Here is an 8496-nt window from a genome sequence, read left to right as displayed (position 1 = left end):
GAGAGAGAGAGAGGAGAGAGAGAGAGAGAGAGAGAGAGAGAGAGAGAGAGAGAGAGAGAGAGAGAGAGAGAGAGAGAGAGAGAGAGAGAGAGAGAGAGAGAGAGAGAGAGAGAGAGAGAGAGAGAGAGAGAGAGAGAGAGAGAGAGAGAGAGAGAGAGAGAGAGAGAGAGAGAGAGAGAGAGAGAGTAATGTGTACAACTCTACCATCACTGACATGGTCCCCTCCCTCCCAACAGTACACTGTGAGATGACCCCACACATGGACTCCTAACGGTGAAGTTAGATATAAAAATCACTTTGCCTGAATTCACTGGTCTCATTAAGACTTTTCTCTCTGTAGAGTTTCAGCCAAACCAAATAAACACAGCTGTTACAAAACATTATTTATATGAATGATAAATCAGCAGTTGAAGCAGAATCTCACAAATAATCTCACTCTCATCTAAACAGAGACTGAAAAAGGACGAACTATCATAATGAAAAAATGTCACCTAAAGAATTTCACCTGATGGTCTGAATCAATAATAGAAAAAATTGAATTAACAATACAAAATAGTTAGAAGTATAGCATAAAAATAGTAGAAGTGTTGATTCAGGATTAGCTTCACTTTTTCAATCTCAGTGTTCAGTAATGTGTCTTCTCCGGGTGAGATCTGCTGCTTGTTTCCCCCACACATCCGAGGGATGATAGATTAGACCTGAACACCTACAGAGACGTCAGAGTGAGCAGGAACTCTTTTTCTCCTGGAACAAAATGTGTAAAAAAATAAAGGAAAAACTAGAATTTCACTGAATCGCTGTACTATTGACCGTTTTCAAAATCGACACACTCCAATAGATGATCACTTAAAGGGACTCTTACCTTTGTTGCATTTTTACACTTTTTTTGGATAAGGTTAAATTGGTATTAATAAGGTAATGACACTCTAAAATGCAAGACAGACCCACCAGGAGTAAAAACAAACAATTATTTCACTCTCATAATATTTAGTGAAAACTTCAACCAATAAAATTCTTCGGACCGAAGGACCTTATTGGCCGACAGACCTGTCTGTTTGCTGCATGGACATGCAGGTTTTCCGTCTGCTTCTTGTGGCGCATTCGGGCCCGCGTCATCAAGGCATGTGAATGTAAATGTATATAACGTAAGTTATGACCATAACTATGGATCTATGAGACCGACCGATGACCGTCACCACGGTCTTAACACGAATGATGTCCTCATCTCCCTATCCTCGAGACCAAATATCAACAATGTCACGTGAGTGACCTTAAGGGGGCTGGGCTCACCGCCCATAAAGCTCCCCGGTGAGCGCGGCCGCCTCCTCCTTGTCTGAACGCCTCAGCCCGTTCTGAGTGACAAAAGAGGGTGACGGTCATCGGTCGGTCTCATAGATCCATAGTTATGGTCATAACTTACAATCTATTTCGACCTCCCTCAGACCGTCACCACGGTCTTAACACGGATGACTAGTATCATCAGGGTCGCGAAGAACGGAGGACTCTATCGCCTCACATCCTCGCCCAGCAGCTGAGAGCAGCACTGCGGAAGCCAATGGTGTGGGGGAAGCCACATTGACCCTGTAGAATCTAGAGAATGTGCAGGGGGAACTCCATGTTGCTGCTGCACATATTTCTGAAAGAGGGACCCCCTTTAAAGCAGCCCAGGAAGTGGCCATACTCCTGGTGGAATGAGCTACCAAGGAATCTGGGACTGGTATGTTCTGTCCAGAATAGGCCTCAGCGATAGTATTAACGATCCAATGGGACAAACACTGTTTAGACACAGGGTGGCCGACTTTTTTACCCCCAAAACAGACAAATAACTGAGAGTATGAGCCCCTCAGAGACTTTGTGCGTGCAATATAAGCCTTCAGTGCCCTTACTGGGCACAACATAGGCAGGTCGGCTTCCTCCTGTAGTAGAGCTGGATCAGGTTGAAAAGTGCTGATCTCGATCACCTGATTTACCGTCTGATGGTTTATGACCTTAGGCAAAAACGAGGGGTTTGGCCAGAGAGACACACCTGAGTCACCTGCCCTCCATCTTAGACAATCGTCACTTATAGACAGAGCATGCAATTCACTCACCCTTTTGGCAGAGCATATAGCCAGGAGGAAAGCTGTTTTGTAAGATAGAGACTTAAGGCTGGATTGCCCTATGGGTTCAAAGGGAGACTGCATCAGGGACCGTAATACCAAGGGGAGTTGCCATGATGGAGCCCTGGGAGCCCTGCTTGGTCGCAGGCGGTGTGCTCCCTTAATGAACTGAGACACTAGAGGGTGTCTACCAACTGTAACATCTCCCACTGTCTCATGGAAGAAAGAGATTGCGGCAGTGTATACCTTAATGGTGCTAGGTGCCCTGTTAGAGTCCAAAAGTGACTGAAGGAAACGGAGAATCAGCTCAATAGGACAAGCGGCTGGATTTTCCTGTCTGTTGCGACACCATGTAGAAAACACACTCCATTTATGGCCATAGTTAGCCCGAGTGGAGGGAGCCCGGGCATTGTCTATGGTCCTCAGGACAGCCTCATCTAACCTTTGAGAGAGGTACTGAGAAGGGGCCAAGCCCAAAGCTGCAGGATGTCTGATCTGGGGTGCCATATCTGAGCTTCTGCCTGTGAGAGGAGGTCTGCCCTGACTGGCAGGGCCCATGGTTGACCGTGAACCAGGCGAAGGAGCGTTGGGAACCAATGCCTCCCTGGCCACCTGGGGGCTATTAACAGCACCTCGTAGTGGCCCGAGGCAACCCGGTTGAGTACCTGGGGAATCAGAGGGAATGGAGGAAAAGCGTACAACAACCCTTCCGGCCATTCTTGAGATAGTGCATCTAGGCCTAGGGGACCTCCCTGGTTTTCCAGAGAGAACCACATCCTGCAGTGGGTTGTCTCTGGTGATGCGAATAGATCGGCCTGAGCCGTGCCAAACCGACTCCATAGGAGGGATACAACCTCTGGATGAAGTCTCCATTCTCCTGGGAGAGGACCAGTCCTGGACAAGAGGTCTGCTGCTCGATTTACAATCCCTGGGATAAAGATTGCTTTGAGTGAAGCCAGATGCTGAAAAGCCCAAAACAGAAGTTTCTGTGCCACCTGGAGGCAACGCAGGGACCTTGTGCCTCCCTGGTGATTTATATGATACACAGTTGAAGTGCTGTCTGTCCTTATCAAGACATGCCTGCCCTGGATGGAGGAAAGTAGAGCCTTCAGAGCAAGGTGAACCGCTCTCAACTCCAGAACATTGATGTGTTCGCCACCCCAAGGGGGTATCCACGGGCCACGCACCATTCTGCCTTCCCAGGCTGCTCCCCAACCTGTGAGGGAAGCATCTGTCGTCACCACTGTCCTCCTCGAGGGAATGTTCCCAAGGGGGACTCCTTGGAGCAAGAGCACCCGGTCTGCCCATGGGCGTAAGGCTTGGAGACATGTGCGTGTTACACGAAGTTTCACGTGTCTGTCCAGCCTCGGGTTGAGCTTGAAGGCATTCAGCCACCTCTGAATTGGCCTGGCCCTGAGGAGGCCCAGAGGAACAACAGCTGCTGCGGCTGAAATCATCCCCAGCATCCTCTGAAAGCTGATAAATTGTAGCTGCCTGCCGAGACGGAATCGTTTCCGGAAGACTAGAATCTTCCTCACCCTCTGAGATGTGAGGGATGCAGACATTGTAAGGGAATTCAAGCAAAGTCCCAGAAAAATGACCTGCTGCCTTGGCTCGAGGTTGCTTTTCGTCACATTTACCTTGAAACCCAAGGACCGTACATGCGACAACACCCTCTGGGTATCCTCTACAACTTGGCCAAGAGATGGAGCACAAATCAGCCAGTCGTCCAGGTAGGGAAGGATTTTTACTCCTGACAACTGGAGAGGAGACAAGGCCGCCCCAACCACTCTGGTGAACACCCTTGGTGAGAGGGAAAGGCCAAATGGCAGGACCTTGAACTGATAGGCTTGCCCCTGGAATGCAAACCGAAGAAAAGGTCTGTGGTTTGGACAGATGGGCACATGGAAGTACGCGTCTTCCAGGTCTATCGAGGTGAACCACTCTCCTCTTTCGATAGATTCTAAGATCTGACCCGTGGTCAGCATCTTGAAAGGAAGTACCTTTATGAAGGCGTTTAATCGCCTTAGGTCCAAGATGGGACGTATTCCGCCATCTTTTTTCGGCACGAGGAAATACGTGGAGTAGAAGCCAGTGAGCTGTTCGTCTGGATCTACTTTCATACTTGCATCCTTCTGCAGAAGGGTTAAAATTTCCTGTGCCAGGATTTGAGCCTGGACTGGGTCCGTGACAATCGTCATGCGGATCCTGGAGTAAGGGGGGGGCCGCCGCCGAAACTGAATTCTGTACCCCTTTGATACTGTAGCAAGCACCCATGGGTCTGACACAGTTTCTTCCCAGCTGTCCAGGCATAGCCGAGAATGAAGTTCGGCGGGTGTCCCCCCACCCCTAGGCTGTACCGCCCCGAGGTCCTTGACCTCTGGGGGGGCGCCTCCTCTGGGGAGCACCTCTAGTCGAAAAACGGGGATAGAACCCACGTCGACTTTGTGAAGGCTGTTTGGAGTCACCAGAGGCTGTGAATCCTGTAGCCTGTCGCCTGTCATTCACCCATGGCTCCTTACGGGCCCAGGATGATGATCGGTGGGGAGGCTGGGAGCCCCTCAGTTTATACCTGGTAGACGCAGCCCCTCTGAAAGTGCGCTGTACTGACTCTGGTACGCTGAGACTGTTCAGCCTTATCTAACACACCCTGGGAGTCAGGATGAAAAACATGTGCCGGCACGACTGGCATATTGGTCAGTTCTTTCCTGATATTCTCGGGAAGAGTTGTCTGTGCCAACCAGATCTGCCTCCGAGCTACCATGGCAGATGACATAGCTGCACCAATGTCCCTTGTTAACTGGGAATGAGTGACCAGGGAAGAGTCTATCAGGCTCATGGTGTCCTGGTCCTCTGGGTTGGCTGTTCTCCTAAGAGCTGCCAATAAAATGGCGAGTGCATTGCCCGAGCGGGCTGCTCGTGTGGCTGCATTATAAGTCCGAGACACCAGTCGGTCTGACTTATCACACTCTTTCAGGGGACAGCGTGGATTGGTGGTTACCCGCTCTGGACCCAGAGATGTTAAGGCTGCCATCTCCCGCTCAACTGGAGGCATTTCCCCCATACCTGTTTCAGGAGCATACTGATTCTTAGTCAGTCTCCGGCAACCTGCATTGAACTGAGGTGCCCCACTTGGGATGTTCCATGCTTTCCTGAGCATGTGCAAATAGTCACCAGCCACAGGTACAGTAACTGATTGCTGGGTCTGAGTGATGCCGGCCCAAATCCCATCCATTGGAGCAGGAGCCTCAGTTGGAACATTGAGCCCCACAATTTTTGCCGCACTTGAAACCCTTGAGATGACGTCCATGGGTGAAGGCTCACTTTCACCCATGTTGCTGAGGTTGGACGCCCCCTCACATTGTGTGGATTTAGGCTGTTTTAGCCCAGCAGCACCCTCAGACTGCCCATCACTTTCAAAAAGGGAATTTTGAGCATAGAGAGAGAGAATGTCAGGGTGAACCACATTCTCCTCCTGATAGGAGGGTAACCTGTCCGGGGAGGAGTGCCCATGCCTCGATGCCCTAGCTGTTGTGACTGGGCCTCAACTCTACCCAACCTGTCTGACAGACCACGTATGGCCGCTAGGATTTGCAGCTGAGTGTCATCATGCTGACCAGCTGGGTTCTGTGAAGGTTTTGGAGCCTGTGTCTCGCTTGAGTCCCGCCTGCGAACAGGGGTGTGCTCATGCCCACGTTTTCGGGGGGCTTTCCTTGAGGTGTGTCCCCTTTCATTTAGTTTGGCTGGTAGAGGCTGCACGGCCCCAGCACGAACAGACTGCTCCACCCATCTGGCTCTTTTAACACGCTCCTCCACAGGCAGTTCCACTGCTGCCACACAGGGGTTCTCAATATCATCCATTAAATGTGCCATGCCCAAACAAGTCGGGCATTCACGGTGGCCATCTCGGGGATCCATGATACCCCGGCAATAATGGCACAAATGTGAGGACATTTCTGTGTTACTTTTGTGATTTAAGAATAAATATATAAACAATAGCGCCCAGCAGCTACGGATAGCTGGTAAAGGGGATCTTATAAACAGGCTAATCACAGCTGGCCAATATCACATAAAACGAAGGAAGGGGTGAAATAACTAATTCACCTGAAAATGCCCACTGTATGCCTGCAATGGCAGAAAACAAGGGGGGTGGGGGGGTGGAGAGAGAACAACATCCCAGCCACTGCGAACAGGGCTTTAAGGGAAACAAAATAGCACCTACAAAGGGTGATAACCAATAACCAACTGTATTTTATACAGGGAACACAGGCAAACAATCCCACCTGCTGCGCACAGAGGCGAAAAGGGGACACTACCTGGCCTCAAACACGGTTTATTTATTCATTTTTGAAAGGCAAATAAACGTGAAAAGGTTGGCTTTAACTCACCTCCACTCATTGTGCGCAAACGCACGAGGGGGAGTTGGAGAAACCCCACTCCCTGCGGACAGCGAGTTACGGGGTGCCTTTTTCAAGGGGGGTGGGGGGGTGGAGAGAGAACAACATCCCAGCCACTGCGAACAGGGCTTTAAGGGAAACAAAATAGCACCTACAAAGGGTGATAACCAATAACCAACTGTATTTTATACAGGGAACACAGGCAAACAATCCCACCTGCTGCGCACAGAGGTGAAAAGGGGACACTACCTGGCCTCAAACACGGTTTATTTATTCATTTTTGAAAGGCAAATAAACGTGAAAAGGTTGGCTTTAACTCACCTCCACTCACTGTGCGCGAACGCACGAGGGGGAGTTGGAGAAACCCCACTCCCTGCGGACAGCGAGTTACCGGGTGAGGAGGGGGGGGGGCACCCCCGATCCAAATCAGTTTTAAGGGATAGATTATTTATTGATTAAGCTTCCCAACTTTTCTACTCACTCCTGTAAGAGAACAAACTCTGTATGGACACAAACAGCACGAGATAAACAATACTTACCCAAAGCTGTGAACATGAGTAGTTAGTGCCAGGTGCAGCTAATTAAGCTGCCTGAAACAAAGAGCAGAGCTTAACACATGCAGTGTAGCCCTCTGCCTCACTTTTAGAGAAGGGGAAAACCACAAACAATCCTCAGGGACACAAGGCGCCTGCACAAAAGTGTCGGATTGATAAAAGTGGAGTCCCAAAATATCTTACTTACCTGTCGGTCTCGGATGAGGCGAGTGAAGAAAAGAGGAGGCGGCCGCGCTCACCGGGGAGCTTTATGGGCGGTGAGCCCAGCCCCCTTAAGGTCACTCACGTGACATTGTTGATATTTGGTCTCGAGGATAGGGAGATGAGGACATCATTCGTGTTAAGACCGTGGTGACGGTCTGAGGGAGGTCGAAATAGATCTTACCGAATCCATTGCTTTGGTAAACAAAAACTCACGTGCGTGCGCGGAGGCAGTAATTGTAAGTCTGCTTGTAAATAAAGTTACTTCAAAAAAACACCGCGGATGGGAACGAGGGGGTGGGGCATTGGAGGAAGGCGGGATGATTTGAAAATGCTGTAATTCTCAAATGCAACAAAGGTAAGAGTCCCTTTAAAGAAAAATAGGTACAATTGTTATAAGTTTAATGGTTTTAATGGGGCTTTTGATTCTCTTTGTCAAGAGGGATTATTGAAGTGTCCATATCAGTGTACTGCATCCAGTCACGATGACAGCACTGGATCAGACAAGAATCCCTTCGAAGCTCTGCATGCAGAAATCTGTAAGTTCATATGAAAACAACTACAATAAAAGTACAAGCCAAAGTATTCAGGGCAGAATTAGTACATTAGGTTAACTTAAAAATATAAGGGTTAGGGTTAGGGTTAGGGTTAGGGTTAGGGTTAGTTTGGTTACAAATCTCAATTTTAATGTAGTTGGCTGACAGCAAGCCTTCACAGACATATTGGTATGGGTGTTTGTGTTTGCCAATATTCACCTAAATGAAAAACATTATTTGACAGAATCGACAATGATCATTTAGTTCTAAGTAATTGGATCAGCGTGACTTCCTGTTTGTTCAACTCACTTCTTAAACAAAGGTGGTCAATACAGAGTACTGTATTTACTATTTTACTAATTCCACCAGGCTACATGCTGCAGTTCTCGCTAAGGCTTTCAGCCATATGACTTTTAAGAGATGGTAATTATATCTCTGTAACATAGTTTCCAACATTCCTGGTCCCAAGAGGATTAATCCTAATGAGTCAGGTGATCCCCTGAGTTTTCCTCTAGCACCACCTTGAGGGTGACAGTTGTAGTTTATTGAAACGTGACAGATGCAGCAACTAAAGGATGGATTTTATAAGATGTTGTACAGACATTCCTGTTCACCTCAGGATGAATTCTAACTCTTAACATTTTAAACAGCACTACCATCAGGTTTAAAATGGAATTTTCCCAAAGTCGGATTTGACAAATATCTGCAA

The sequence above is a fragment of the Limanda limanda genome, chromosome 13 (assembly GCF_963576545.1).
Source record: "Limanda limanda chromosome 13, fLimLim1.1, whole genome shotgun sequence".
NCBI lineage: Eukaryota > Metazoa > Chordata > Actinopteri > Pleuronectiformes > Pleuronectidae > Limanda > Limanda limanda.
This window is presented reverse-complemented; position numbering follows the sequence as displayed.